At 44.3% G+C, this 16,197-nt stretch overlaps 1 protein-coding gene across 19 annotated transcripts in view; it reads left to right on the forward strand.

Moving 5' to 3' along the window:
- Positions 1 to 16,197, forward strand: part of LOC140486895 (polyhomeotic-like protein 2) — a 255,858-nt gene that overhangs the window by 192,810 nt on the left and 46,851 nt on the right. The window lies entirely within an intron of this gene.

Consider the following 16,197-nt stretch of genomic DNA (forward strand, 5'->3'; position numbering starts at 1 on the left):
TTGACCTGGTCTGTGTTAGTCAAATGGCCTTCAGATTAAGAAATTAGAGGGTTTTTTAAAGTTGGTTCACAGGATTTGGGTGTCACTGAAGAAAAAAACCATAGGCTAGGCCAGCATTTATTACCCATCCCTAATTACCCAGAGGGCAGTTAAAAGTCAAACACATTGCTGTGGGTCTGGAGTCACACGTAGGTCAGACCAAGTAAAGATGGCAGTTTCCTTCCCTGTAGGACCTTGATGAACCAGATGGACATATGCACCAATTGACGGTTGTTGCCAAATTTTTATTGAATTCCAGTTTCAACATCTCCCATGATGGGAGTTGAACTGAAATCTCCGGAACATTAATAACAATGGGTTAATAATAGAAAACAAAGATTTGTGGGTGCTGGAGATCTGAAACAAACAAACAGAAAATGCCGGAGAAACTCAGCAGGTTAGGCAGGGTCTGTGGAGTGAGAAATGCTTAACGATTTGAGTCCTGTGACTGGTTTGCATGTGCAGTGACATTGACTACACCACTGCCTACCTCATGTGTCATGTAGTAGAAGGACTTGTGTATTTATTGACATGCTACAAATCCAGAGTATCTGACGCTGACTTGCCTGAAATATCTCAATTCCTGGGATAAGGTTTTTTTTTTAACTTGCCATATGTGCACAGATAATATTTGTGCTTAGAAATGAGCCTGAGTGTCTTTGTTTGCTAACTGGAGTGTTTGGTACACTGGAGAATAGTGTGTTCAGTGTGTGGAAGACTGATGTGAGGCAGTAGCTTGTTGCTTTTATTCCCGGAGAGTGGATCTTTGTGAAGGTAAAGGCAGCCGAAACCACAAAACCCAACAGGAAGCAACGTCCTGACTCCCTGTTAAAGCAGGTCAGCGGCAGCCTCCAGAACCTGGGATCCAACAGCAGGCTTGACACAATTGGCCAGACTTTACATTTATCCCTATTAACCCTGCGTGTGCTCTCTCTCTCTCTCGCGCACACTCACTCTCGCTCACGCTCTCTCTCACACACTCACTCTCTCTCTCTCACACTCACTCTCTCTCTCTCACGCTCTCTCTCTCACGCTCTCTCTCTCTCGCTCTCTCTCTCTCTCTCTCTCTCTCTCTCTCCCTCTCCCTCTCCCTCTCCCTCTCCCTCTCCCTCTCCCTCTCCCTCTCCCTCTCCCTCTCCCTCTCCCTCTCCCTCTCCCTCTCCCTCTCCCTCTCCCTCTCCCTCTCCCTCTCCCTCTCCCTCTCCCTCTCCCTCTCCCTCTCCCTCTCCCTCTCCTCTCCCTCTCCTCTCTCTCTCCTCTCTCTCTCTCTCTCTCTCTCTCTCTCTCTCTCTCTCTCACACACGCTCACTCTCTCTCTCACACACGCTCACGCTCACACACTTCAAGTTCCAATTAAGCGGCTGCTTTCCACATGTTGGAAACACGAGCTGGGAGATCACTTCCCTGTCAGAACCAGTGAAAGTGAGCCTGTCCAAGCACCTCATCCTTGCTCCTGCCCCCAGTTTCTGTGGAGACTCTGGTGTTGGACTGGGGTGGACAGAGTTATAATCACACAACACCAGGTTATAGTCTGACAGGTTTATTTGGAAGCCCTAGCTTTTGGACACAAAGATGTCTCTCCATGAGTTGCCTTTCCTTTGTCTTTAGAATAAGTAACCTTTACCAAACTCCCTCTGTTTTCTGATTGTGTGCAGCAGGTACTGCCTGTCATTGTGTTCGGACTATGTTAATCATAGAGTCATATAGCATGGAAACTGGCCTTCCAGTCCAACCTGTCCATGCTGATGATATCCTAATCTGACCTAGTCCTGTTTGCCAGTATTTGGGCCATATGCCTCTTAAACCCTTCCTATTCATGCACCCATCCTTTTAAATGTTGTATAGTCCACAGTTCTGCAGTACAGAACCAGACTTGTTGGTCCAGATATTGGGTCATGATTTAGGAGAGGAATTAATGGCTCAATCTGGAAGCATTTCAAGCATCAGCTTTGGTCTGGGTTGTGATGACGGGCTTTTGCCCGAAACATCGATTTTCCTGCCCCTCGGATGCTGCCTGACCTGCTGTGCTTTTCCAGCACCACTCTAATCTTGACTCTAATCTCCAGCATCTGCAGTACCCACTTTCGCCTGGGTTGTGATGTGTTCAGTGTTTGGATAACAGGTCATCACAGACCCAGTAATGGTATCGGCATTGACCATGTGACACCACACAAATACTGGGCCATCAGAAATTCAAGGAAGAGTCTAGCAGCTATTCCCGGGATTGTCAATCTCTGGTGATTCTCAACCTCCAAGGGGGATGTTCGATTGGGCTCCTTTTACTAGTGAGGCCTCTGAACACTCGGTCCAACCCGATGAGAGCAGGTCCGTATTCTTAGACACACATCCCTTTGTGTTCCTTTTTAATTGATTCCAGAGGCCTGGGCTGTTCTGGCTGAGTGAGAGTTCATCGCATCAGAGAAGATGCAGAACTGCCTTCCCGAACCACCCATTTCAAAAATTCAACATGCCTACTCCACAGTCTTATTTGGAGCACTGGCAATGGGTTTGGACAGCACGTTATTAAAAAGGATACAAATCAATAAAAAATGGAGCCTTTGATTTAGTCAGGATGAAGGGGATATAGTTATGAAAGGGTGCTTAAGGTTTATTTGATTAGAACGAAGATGGTTATGAAGTGACCCAGAGGAGAGTGGTAAGGTTATAAAAGGCTAGATTAATGGAAACTGCATCAAAACAAGATTTAAACAGAAGTTTATAAGAAGTATTCTTTATAGAGAGTGTGGTCACAACAACTTTACATTTACATAGCATCTTTAATATGGCTCAAACCTGGGAGTCGTGTGCCTCTGTAGCTCGGTTGAACAATAGGCAAAGGATTGATTGACCCCAACCTCGGCAGAATCTTCTCATGAGGTTGACCCTCTCTGGTTTAACCTTCTGAGCCAAAGCTGAGAACATTGTGAAGTTCTGCTTTTTGAGTTACTAGTTGAGATTGCACTAAATGAAAAATAATTTGGCTTCCAATTGATGCTTTGATCATTGAGTGTTAGCTTTGTAAATCTCACTGCAAATTATCTGTTCCTGAGCTGCAGATGGTTGGAGGATTATAGTGTGAGGCTGCCTTGATTCTCTCCCTGATTCTAATTGTGTCCTTCAAAGGTGAACCTCCCCAGTCTCTGACCTTGTTAGATGTGTTGCTGGAAGTTCAGCATTGAACAGACATTAGTGCGACCAATAGAGTGGCAATCTTTTTTTTTCCATCAGACAGATTGGGCCAAAGTCTGTGTTAGCTTTAATCCGGGGCTACGTGAACAGTGCAGCAGACAGTGTGTGTCTCAGGGATATGTAAAGAGGGATTAGCGGTCTGGAGCCTGGGTTACTGAATGATCCCTTGAAAGAGAGGGAGGTGCTGCTTAAAGATACAAAAGATTATTATTATCCTTTCGAACGAATGGCAGCATTTTCTGTCGTGTTCAGTTGTTCAAGAGCAATTTTATTCCTAACTGGAAGTGCAAAGAGCTGGTTTCCATTCCTCTGAGTCAATGTTGGCCAGAGCTGCTTGAAGCCAGACTCCTTTGAGGCTGTTGCTGGTGCGTTTGATTTAGTGTTGTATTGTGTGAGAGTATCCCAGCACCAAGACTGAGACAATTGGGTACATTGTGGTGGGGAGTGTGCTTTAATAGTTTTATTTTGTCAAACTGTGTGAACCTTCGCATTGAACTGAATCAATGACTCGTGGTCAGCAGGTGCCTGAACACTCGACTGAACCTGTTGAGAAGACATGGGAGTTTGGGGGGGGGGGGGGGCGGGGTCGTGGGGAGGGAGGTGGAGGAAATGCAGTGCTGTGCTGTTTGGATAACCATGCCTTTGGCAGGGAGAGAACAGAAGGGGTACGTACAGCCACTGGCTTACAAAGTGTCAGCGCACACAAGAGTGTCATGCTGTCGGGTTTTTGTTTCACATTTACAGCATCTCCAGTTCTTTGATTTTTTTTTATATCAGCTCTTGTTATTCGCAGCTTCCTGTTTGTGTGGGGGCTTCCTGTGTGCACAAGGCAGCTTTCTGTCCTACGTTTCAACGGTGACTACACATGCTCATTGGTCAGCAGCTCAATAGCTGAGAAGTGGTTTGGAATGTCCTGAGGTTGTGAAAAGCACAGGAGGAAAGCCAAATTTTTCCTTCATTGTCTCATGGTGACAGCAGGATGAGATGTGGGGGCGACATTACAGAGAGGTTTTCTGAGCTTCAGGGCTTATTTGGATAGCTACAATGAGAAAGTGAGGACTGCAGATGCTGGAGATTGGAGTCGAGAGAATGGCGTTGGAAAAGCACAGCAGGTCAGGCAGCATCTGAAGAGCAGGAAAATCAACGTTTTGGGCAAAAGCCCTTCACCAGGAATGAGGAGCTGGGGGAGTAGAGAGATAAATGGGAGGGGATGGGGTGGGGCTGGGGGTGAAGGTAGCTGAGTGTGCAGTACGTGGATGGAGGAGGGGGTAAAGGTGATAGGTCAGATGGGAGGGTGGAATGGATAGGTGGGACAGGTGATGAGGGGCAGTGCTGAGCTGGAAGGTTGGATGTGAGATAAGGTGGGGGGAGGGGAAATGAGGAAACTGGTGAAATCTACATTGATGCCCTGGGGTTGGAGTTTCCTGAGGTAGAAGATGAGGTGTTCTTCCCCCGAGGCAAAAGATACATTCCCCCAGCCTCACCCCCCTCCTGTTTATTTCACCACTCCCTCGGCTCCCAGCCTCATTCCTGATGAGGGTCTTTTGCCTGAAATGTCAATTCTCTTGCTCCTTGGATGCTGCCTGACCCGCTGTGCTTTTCCAGCACCATGCTCTCAACTGGATAGCTACTGTGTCTGCTCTGCTGCCTGCACTGGTTTGTAATTTACCAGAAAGACAGTGAGCAATGTGGTTCTCAGAGCTAGGAACCACAGGGTGCTGCGAACCAAGAGTGATTTCTGCTTGAAGAGGTTATCTCTGTGTAAATAATGCATAAGCTAAATGACTTACACACACACACTCTGAGAGATGTGGTGGAGGGTTGGGGGATGGTGACAGTGGGGGTGGGGGCAGTTCTGCACATAATGGGCTATTTCTGAGCATCAGGTACAGGAAGTGTCCCAGGAAGTGTTCAGTCCCCCAGGGCAGTCAGCTTTCAAAGAGCCTGTTAAATATTGCAGTTGCTCACACTGCATGCTCTCAATCCTGGGAAAACTTCCTGTAAACCAAGAGGGTATCGGTAATATGTGAGGCCAGTGTTAATAGGGTTAATCTGGCAGAAAACCCTGCAAAGAGGCAATTAATTCTAGTCGGGGGGATAATGAGGAGAGACCTTCTTGCAGCCGGACTGTCTGACAAAGAAACTGCTTATTCAGCTACAAATGGTAGGGATGGTAAGTTTCTAAAATGTTTGCTGTTTTTTTAAAAGTAGAAAACAATTCTGCTGATTCATAATGTGGCACCTTCAAGATTTGACAAAAGACTTGAGGCAGTGAATGAACTTCTAGAATCAGTAAAGCTAGCTTTCTGGTTACTGTTTGAAACCATCCCTCCCCCACCCCCATCCTTTACTCAGTTCCTAATTATTAACGATAAGATTAATGAGCAATTCCTTTAAGTCCTGTGCCCATTTTGTGGAGCTGAGTGAATCTGTGTTTGTTGAACTGTATTGTGTGGGAATGCAGCTGTCTGTTGCAATGAAATTGATGTGTGTAGATGTGGGCTGATGTAGCAGCCTCTTGTGTTCTTTTGGAGGGATTTGTGGAGATGCATTTAATTAACTGTTGACCCATACAGGAAAGGACTGAACATCCAGTACAGAGTGATAGCAGACATAAATCTCAGATCACAAGCTGCAAGTGGTTTTGTTTAGATTTTCGACTAGGTGAATGTAGCCAAGCTCTCATGAACTATGGTGTGTGCTGAATTTTGTTCTTTCATAGGGACTCAACTCTGTGTTATTGGGTCTAGTTCCACAATGCGATCCACCCAGTTGGGATGGTTCTATTCCTGATGAAGGGCTTTTGCCCGAAATGTCAATTTTCCTGCTTCTCGGATGCTCCCTGAACTGCTGTGCTTTTCCAGCACCACTCTAATCTAGAACCCAGTTGGGATGTCACCACAGTGTAACAAGACTCCCGTTGGTATTGGGGATTCTAGTGCTAGGGGGCATGGTCTCAGAATTAGGGCCAGACTGTTCACTGGAGATGTTAGGAAACACTTAGACACACAGAGTAGGAGAGGTTTGAAATTCTCTTCCACAAACCGAAATCAATGCTGGATCTGTTGTTAATTTTAAATCTGAGATTTATTTTGTGTGAAGTGAAGTACTAAGGGATATGGGCCAAGTGCAGTGATGTGGAGTTAGGTCTCACATCAGCCCTGATCTCTCTGAATGGTGGATCAGGGTTGAAGCATGAATGACCTGTGCTGTTCCTGTTGGCTGTCACTCAGTATACAAGTGTGTATTGGAGATATGCAGCGACACATGAGACTGACACTGAGAGACAGGAGTCAGCGATGGTGTCATCAGCTGTTGCACTAGTGTCATTGGCTGTGGGCAATCTTCACGTGTGGAGAGGGGGAGGTGTTGGCACAAATCTCTGTGCCTCTCATTAAAGAGCTGGTGCTAAATGTTTGAGGAGCATCTGGGAGTATAAAGTACTGTGGAATAGATTTGGTTATTGGAAATGTTGAAGTTATTGTATCAGTGGAGGTTTCACAAATTGCACATTCCCACCATACCCCATCTCTCCCCGCCAACCCCCCAACCTGTTCAGTGACCCATACACCATCTCTCCCCCCACCCTCAACTATACACGATCATTCTCCCCCTCCTCCAACCCGCCCGCTGTCTCCTCTCCCTGACCCGCGCGCCCTCCCCTTGCCCCTGAGTCCCGCGTTCTCCCCTGACCTGCATGCTGTCCCCCTCTTCCTTCCTTTTCAGGGAAGGAAATCTGTCATCCTTACCCGGTCTGGGGTAACTCGTGACTTGAGACCCACAGCAATACATTTGACTCTTAACTGCCCTCTGGCCAATTGGGTTGGATAATAAGTGGGACACCCATATCTCAGGAGCAAAGTTTTAAAAAAGTAAGTGATAGAACATTAAAATTCCAAAGCTTATCAAAGTTTTAGTTTTTCTGGCGCATACCTTTGTGTACAGAGGTGGTGAATGGCACTGTGCTGGCCTCCAGTTAAATACAGGAATGTGGACCCAAAAACCTGATCTTCCCTCAAGAGGCTAAGAGGTCTTTGCTGAAGTGTTAGATTGATAAGTTGGGGGGGGAAGGGGCAGAAAGAGAATTTTATTGAGGCACATTTTCACTGTTCTCCAATGACCTCAAATGAAAGCAGTGCACCGGATGAAGGAGCAGTGCTCCAAAAGCTTGTGATTTCAAATAAACCTGTTGGACTGTAACCCGGGATTGTGAGACTTCTGGCTTTGTCTACCCCATTCCCACACCACCTCCATATTAAAGATCTAATGATCTGGATGACTGCTTTCCTGGTCATGTAAATCCAATACCAACACCAGGGGATCTCCAGGTATCTGCCAACAATGATGACATCAAATCCAGCATGCAGCCAATCACATGGAGATATTCTCTTCAGGCAGCAAACCAGGAAGTCTGATACATTGGCTGTCCACTTATTTATAAATATTTCAGCAAAATATCAGTCTTTTAAAATTGGGAAACTCAGGGAATATTTAATCAGTTAAAAAAAGTTTGAAGCTATACAAAGATTAAACTTGTTTTCCGAGATGGGATTTCAGCAGTTGTTATTAAAATCGCATGCCATTTTGGGGGGAGAAATGTATCCCCGTTGCACCTCAGTAACAAAGTACAGCTTTTTCCATGTACTTTTAAAAATTATTGGAGACAAGGGCACATCCTCCCCCCGTACGAGCACTGATTTCCAGGCTAATGTCTCTTGAACTACCAGGCTGTAATGTATTTTTGAACACAGGATTCCAGCTCAGAACTGAAGAACACTCTATGGCAGATTCAGAGTTCGTGCTGCCTGATAGGAGACCACTAATGTCCTGAAGCACTTAATACTGTGAAACTCTGCCCAAGGAAATGAAATTTGTAACATTTACCTCTTGGAGGTTATTTTAAAATTTAAATTCCAATTGCGAATAATATCAAGGAATTATAAAGCTGTTATGTAGTTAGTGAGAGAAACAGTTAAAGTTATTTCACAGGACCGTTTCAGTGCTCACCTGAAGAGGGACGAAGTTGTAAGCAATCATTAAGAATCAAACCAGTAAGTCATATCTCATGCAGCCACTATGTTTTTATTTAATAAGATCGCTGTTAATGTGGGTTATCCAGTGGGTAAAACTTCATTACCTTATCAACAGGCATTTCATAACGTTCTACATGTGAGGCTTTTTAAAAGGTTAAGACAGAATGAATTTAACTAAAATTAATTTATTGGATTGGTTACTAATTTGCTAATATAAAGTTCTGGACAGTGAACAATAATAAAGGGATTGTTTCAGATGAACGACGTAAAGAAAATGTTCTACTATTGTTCTCTGACTCTGGGGGATTAGAACATTTTGGTCATTTTTGACTGGTGCAGATGTGATGGGCTAAAGGGCCTTTCTCTGTGCTGTAGATTGCTGATTATTTTAAATTTGCTGATGATACCTTTTGTGAGCAGGGAGAGAGACAACATTCAAAATGTATTGGGAATTAATTAAGGAAATAGGAAAGGCAGGGCATTCAGGGCTACCTTCATTATTGTAAATTCACATTGATGTACATTTAATGAGTGAAACATGAATTTTAAATGCACAATAAATGTGCTCCATTAGCGAAATATTGATTTTGATTTTGGTCATTTATCACTAAATGTGTCCCGTCTGTATGGACCTATTATCCACTTCAGTTTGATTCATCAAGGGGATGGTTGCAGTTATTGGAAACTCGTAACTTATTAAATCCATGTCTGGAATACTGCAACCTGGATTTTCATTTCCATTTTCATTTCTTCTATGTTGTATGGAAGTTTTGAACATTTTACTGGGATAGAGTTTGTTCTGGGGATGAGAGGATTGGTCTTCAGCTAATACACAGTAACTAGCCCATACATGGGAGGTGTGTGAACCTGACTAACCACATGGTACTCCCCAAAATCTACAAGGGTCCTTCTAGTTTCCTCAGTTGGTGTTACCTTGGAGACAGTGGGGATACTTAAGAATCTGGCCACTGTCCCCCTCTGGAATCAGTCACTCACTCCAATAGGCTGGCAAAGGAGTGCAGAGTCTAGAAGGGTGGTGCTGGAAAAGCACAACAGGTCAAGCAGCATCCGAGGAGGAGCAGAGTCAACCATTTGGGCCTAAGCCCTTCATTCCTGTTGATTCCCTGCTCCTTGGATACTGCTTGACCTGTTGTGTTTTTCCAGTACCACACTTATCAACTCTGACTCTCCAGTATCTGCAGAGCTCACTTTCTCCTGGCAGAGGAGTGCAGGATTTTAATTGGCAACACTCGGAACCAGACTGACCACAATCTGAGTGCCATATTTGGCCACCACCGTATGCTATTAAATCCTCTAATTCCACCTCCCAAACATTGTCCACCTCCTGCTGAATCCCTCACTTGTAGCTTTGTCACTTTCAGAATCAACTATCTTTCTTAAACTTAAGGTCACAAGTCATAGAGAAGTCATGTCAAACTCTGCTTAATTCCTTGCTTATATCAAATCTTTTCCCATTACCCATCACCCTCGTGCTATTTGCTTGACCCTAAGATAAACTATGTTTTATTTCAAAATGTTCAAAATCCCTCCATAACCTCCAAGCCTGCAATCTCTGGTAGACCAACAACTGTCGAGATGAATTCAATCTGTTGTGTAAGGGCTTTAGAAGAAAGTGAGGACTGCAGATGCTGGAGATCAGAGCTGAAAATGTGTTGCTGGAAAAGCGCAGCAGGTCAGGCAGCATCCAAGGAACAGGAGAATCGACGTTTCTGGGGCAGCACAGTGATGATGTGAGTGGCTCCTCACTGGGCATAAGTAACACCATAGGGGTGGAGTTAAAGAAAGCAAGAGAAATTCATGTGGAGCGAGGCAGAAGTCTGAAATCTAACCATTTGAATGTTATAAACGCATGCAGAGAAGCATATGGAGTAGACCAATTAGCATTAGGCGTAGAGTTTGTGGAGTATTCTTTCAATAAAGCGATAACAAGATTAGAGGCTGGTATGTCTCTCAGTACCATGTATTGGAGTATTTAATCATGATAATGAAGAAACTTGAATCTGAAGACAGTTCTGACGTCACCTCCTCCTTGAGCAATCTGTCTTGACCGTAACTGGGTGTAATATGAAACCACACTCCTCTAACTCTGACCATCTGAACATCCTGATTTTAGTGTCCACCCTCCCGGCACCCACCACCGCCATTGGTGGTCACTCCTAAGCTATCCCCTGGACCTCTCTCCATAAAGTTCTGCCTCACTTCTTCTGGAAGGTTCTCCTGAAAACCTTCAACCAAATTTTCAATTGTCTGCCCTCTTGTCACTCAATGCTGCTCAACGTCCAGTATCATCCGAGATTGCCACAGTGAGGTGCTTTTGTGGTGTTTTGTTTCGTTCAGGATGCTATAAAAATGAATTGCCAGTCTGTGCCTCAGCTACTTGCAAGGTAAACTAATTTAGCAAATACTGAATCGTCAGCACTTGTTATGTTGTGGTTGTACAGGATGTTGGCGAGGCCACATTGGAGTTCTGTGTACAATTCTGGTCGCCTGTTATAGGAAGGATGATATTAAATTGGAAAGGGTGAAGAAAGATTTATAAGGGTGCTACTGGGACTGAAGGGTTTGCGTTATAAGGAGAGGCTGCATGGGCTGGGATGTTTTCACTAGATATAGGAGGTTGAGGGATGACCATGTAGAGATTTATAAAGTCATGAGGGGTATAGATAGCAAAAGTCTTTTCCCTCGGTGGGGGAGTTCAAAACTAGGGGGCATATTTTTACGGTGAGAGGAGAAAGGTTTAAAAGGGACTTGAGAGGCAACATTTTCTCTCACACAATATGTGGAATCAACTGCCTGAGGAAGTGGTAACAACATTTAAGACTTCTGGACAGGCACATGGATAGGAAAGACTGAGAGGGATTTGGGCCAAGTGCTGGCAAATAGCACTAGTTCAGTTGAGGAAACCAGTTCAGCATGGACGAGTTGGGCAGAAGAGTCTGTTTCTGCGCTGTATGACTTTATGACTCAATGACTATTAATGTATTGGAGGAAGTTAAAAGAAAGAGAATTTTGGGAATTTGTCGCAGCTGTAGAACCATATGTGGTTTTTGGTGAGTTGTGTAGCCTGATCCTGATGTATATTGATCAAACATCTTCTGTTGCTTGATTAATGTCTCTTGTTTTGCTTTGTTAAACTTGTGTTAATACTGTATTTGTGTGAGAGAATCATTCAATTAATCATTTTTTGGTAAAACTTTCCACTGTTGTCTGTTATTGGCACTTGTGCAGCAAGCATCAAGATGTTTTATTTTTGATGAAATGTACAAAGCAAGTCCTTTCTTGCGTTAAGGTTACCAATGCCCGATCTAGGCTATCGGCCACAAATTTCCAGAACAGCGCATGTTTTCTTTGGAACAAAAACAATAGCAACTTGTGGGGTGGGGTAAAGGCAGGACCACATGGATCTGAATACTGTATTTCCCTGTAGAAATGAGAGTGTTTGTCAGACCATACTTTTAGTCAGAGTCATAGAGATGTACAGCACGGAAACAGACCCTTCGGTCCAACCTGTCCATGCCGACCAGATATCCCAACCCGATCTAGTCCCACCTGCCAGCACCTGGCCCATATCCCTCCAAACCCTTCCTATTCATATACCCATCCAGTTTTGCAGTTGTACCAGCCTCTATCACTTCCTCTGGCAGCTCATTCCATACATGTACCACCTTCTGAATGAAAATGTTGCCCCGTAGGTTTCTTTTATATCTTTCCCCTCTCCCCTCTCACCCTAAACCCATGCCCTCTACTTCTGGATTCACTGACCCCAGAGAAAAGACTTTGTCTATTTATCCTATCAATGCCCCTCATGATTTTATAAACCTCTATAAGATCACACAATGGTAGGTTGACCTTTTTATGTGAAATATATTGGAAGGGTTGAAATTTATTCCTTTCCCATTGCCTCGCTGTCAGAGTTTACAGGTTCCCCATTATTCCCATTGACCCCACCTCCTTGAGCAGCCAAAGCTATTTTGGCATCCCATGTTGATATGCTCAGACCCAAGGAGCTGAATACCCACCTTTAGGGCTATGCAATGTATTTAATTTTATCAGTAGATACTTACCGAGTCAAGTTTTACTTCAGCAGTGAGAGTTAGTGGAGGTGCTGGGTCAACTATACACAAGCTCAACCATTACCTGATTAATTATGGTAATGGGCTAGTTGTAATAATTTTCAATATGATTTAAAAGCAAGAGCGAAATGTACAAAACTGATGCTAAACGAAAGCGTTCCTGACAAAGCCTTGGAAAGAATTCCAAGAAAAACGGTTGGATGTTTAGCTTTTAAATAAATTTGGCTGCATATTTATTTAATTAAATTTCAGCTGCTCTGATTTCACAGCAGTAGCTGCTGTACTAGAGGCAGCTTCTTTGATTTCATTGGGAAACCTCTTAGTGGAGTGAGGGGAACTGCTTCAAAGAAATTTAACTCTATGAATGGGTTTAATTTAATAATATGCATCAAAATACGGAATGTCACCATTTCAAAACGGGCTAATAGCCTACACAATTTGACCTGTTTCTAGGGCAGTTCAGGACAAATAATGCATGGAGCATACTTTCCAGAGATTTAATGACACGTTAGTATACACAGTCAAAATTCCTGGGTGAAGATGGGTCTATGTGCACTCACACGGCTGTGACGGATTTATATCCCTAAGCTCAGCATTTAGTGAAAGGCAATAGAGTCTGGGCTAAGACCATGCTCAGGATGTTCAGGACAAAAGGAGTGAGAATGAAAAACAGACTCTGGTTTAAACAGTGGTGTTGTCTGTTAGATGCTGATACTGAATTGTGAAGATAAGCTGTTTTCCCTGGAGTGTCGGAGTTTGGTGGCCTTACATAGGTTTATCAAATCATCAGGAGCATGGAGAGGGTGAATGGCCAAGATCTTTTCCCTGGGGTAGGGGAGTCTAAAACTAGAGGGCATAGGTTTAGGGTGAAAGAGGAAAGACTTAAAAGGGATATAAGGGGCAACTTTTTCATGCAGAGGGTGGTATGTGTGTGTGTGGGTGGAATGAGCTGCCAGAGAAAGTGATGGAGGCTGGTACAATTACAACATTGAAAAGGAATCTGAATGGGTATATGAATAAGAAGGGTTTAGAGGGATATTGGCCAAATGCTGGCAAATGGGACTAGATTAATTGAGGATATCTGGTCAGCATGGATGAGTTTGATGGAATAGTCTGTTTCCGTGCTGTATATCTCCGATTCCGAGTGCCCCTGAGAGTGAAATGCTCTCAGATCCCTGAAGCAAGTGATTCATGAAAACTTTCTTTGGGGCATATTTATTTTGTTCATTTTGAGGTTTGGGAGAGCTCAGCACTGAGCTAAAGAGGGAAGAACATTCCTGATCGGTGTTTAGTCTGAACAGTTTGACGGTGTTGGGTTGGAGTTCCAGTGTTCAGGGAGGCTCATCAACTTTAAACTAATGATCCACACAACGTCCCAGCATTAAACTGAGCACGTTCCCCACTGAGCCTCAAACCATTATTTCTGAAGTCATCACAAAAATGATCAAAGTTTGCAAGCTCCCCAGTTGTCCTGACTTTTAGAACGAGATTGACATCTGGTCTATTTCATTGTCAGTATTTAACATGATTACTATTTAACACAAAGCAATAGAATCTATTGATTCTATAGTTATCTAGAATTATATTTTGTATTGATTCTACCAGAAAAGCAATTATGAACCATCTATGTAACATTCCACTAGTTAAAACTCTAACCCCTTCTACGCTTTATGTGCACATATTGACAGGAGTTAAATAAAGACTGGGTGTTATGGATTGAGGGAAAGTCTGGGAAAGTAATTCAATGGTGTCTGTCTACAGGCTGGGCTGAGATAATTGTTCTTTGCTGGTCAGGACTGACTGCTCCTCGATCTTTCTACTCCCGGTACATTTTCAGGAAGCACGGAATGACTGGTTCATACTGTAAAGTTTGTGACTTATTGGTTAAGAACCAGAGCTTGTAGCATATCGAAAAGATGTTGTGAATCTTGAAAGGGTTCAGAAAAAATTTACAAGGATATTGCCAGGGTTGGAGGATGTGAGCTATAGGGAGAGGCTGAACAGGCTGGGGCTGTTTTCCCTGGAGCATCGGAGGCTGAGGGGTGACCTTATAGAGGTTTACAAAATTGAGGGGCATGAATAGGATAAATAGACAAAGTCTTTTTCCTGGTGTCGGGGAGTTCAGAACTAGAGGGCATAGGTTTAGGGTGAGAGGGGAAAAGATATAAAAGAGACCTAAGGGGCAACCTTTTCACGCAGAGGGTGGTACGTGTATGGAATGAGCTGCCAGAGGTAGTGGTGGAGGCTGGTACAATTACAACATTTAAGAGCCATTTGGATGGTTATATGAATAGGAAGGGTTTGGAGAGATATGGGCCAGCTGCTGGCAGGTGGGACTAGATTGGGTTGGGATATCTGGTTGGCATGGACAGGTTGGACTGAAGGGTCTGTTTCCATGCTGTACATCTCTATGACACTCTAATTGGTCAGGGAAAATAAACATTGCTCTCTTTAAGCTTGAGATGTCCTTTACCGCAGAGAAAGGACTGTTGTTTCCTCCTTGGAGGTTTGATGACTTCATACCCACAAGCTGCCCAGCTATCTGGGAGCCAATCAAATAGCTGTTGGCAGGCAGAAAGCCTTTGACATCAACAGTGGGTCACCATTCCCAGAACAATCAGCTACTTGTTCCCTGTAGAATCTCCATTTGTGTACTTTATAATCCCTTGGCCAATAACACAGTGAGGTTTTCACAATCTGTGTCCACTTTGGCATCAGTTAGCTCTGCCTTTCTGGTTTGACTTCTTTAGCAATTTGTAGTAAGGTAATCGCCAGGGTGAATCATGGCTGATGCTCTGGCACAGTAATAACACCTGGGGGGTGGTGGTTGGGGGGGAGAGAGGCAATGGCCTAATGGCATTATCACTGGACTGTTAATCCAGAGACCCAGGTCATGTTCTGGGGACGTAGGTTCGAATCCTGTCAGGGTAGATGGTGGAATTTGATTTCAGTAAGTATCTGGAATGAAGAGTCTAATGATGACGATTGTTGGGACAACCCAACTGATTCACTAATGTCCTTGAGGAATAAAACAGCCTTCCTTACCTGGCCTGGCCTACATTGGACTCCAGGCCCACAGCAATGTGCCCTCTGAGCAACTAGGGATGGGTAATAAATGCTGCAAAAAAATCTTGAAGCTTAACTGATCATCTCTCACTCTGAGTTTAGCGTTTGTCTATCAAATGATCACCCACTCATTCAGAGCCACAGATAGACCAAACCTCCCAATGAGCAATGATCAGTTGGCACTGACTTTAAAGTGGTGGTGAGGCTGGAGCTGGGAGCTAGCTGACACTGATGGTTAGTTAGTGTCTCTCTGAGCTGAATGGGTCTTTGAAGAGGAGGTGGAGTCACAGCTCTGAAGCAGCTTAACGTTGGCTGGTGTTATTTCATTGTGGGGCAGTGTGAATGTTACCAAACTGTAGGGGAGATCAAGCTTTAGTCGTTCATATTAATCTGGCTACAACTTGACAAATGGTCTCCTGGATATGGATGTGAGCATGGTGCTGCTGTGAACAATGTGCTCTCAGCTTATGTATTTTGCTGCAGGTACTGGAGCCCCCTGTGAGATCCTGGGGACTTCACTCATGGGAAGGAGCCATGTGCCTGGAGACTGGCTGCACCAGACCCTCCCGCTCAATTGTGAGGGTCTGCATTTCACAGGCAGGAGGGAGTATAGTGACCACCCCCATCCCACTCTGTTTGTGGGCTCCTCTATAAGATTGAGAGGCGGAGTGGGCGATGTTGGGGTTGGGTGAGGACAGTTACCTGATTGAAGCCAACCTTAACCATAGTGTCCAAGCCCCCAGCAATCCCTGCTCTAGGCTGGGCCGCATATTATA

Source organism: Chiloscyllium punctatum, chromosome 16 (genome assembly GCF_047496795.1).
Source record: "Chiloscyllium punctatum isolate Juve2018m chromosome 16, sChiPun1.3, whole genome shotgun sequence".
Classification (NCBI taxonomy): domain Eukaryota; kingdom Metazoa; phylum Chordata; class Chondrichthyes; order Orectolobiformes; family Hemiscylliidae; genus Chiloscyllium; species Chiloscyllium punctatum.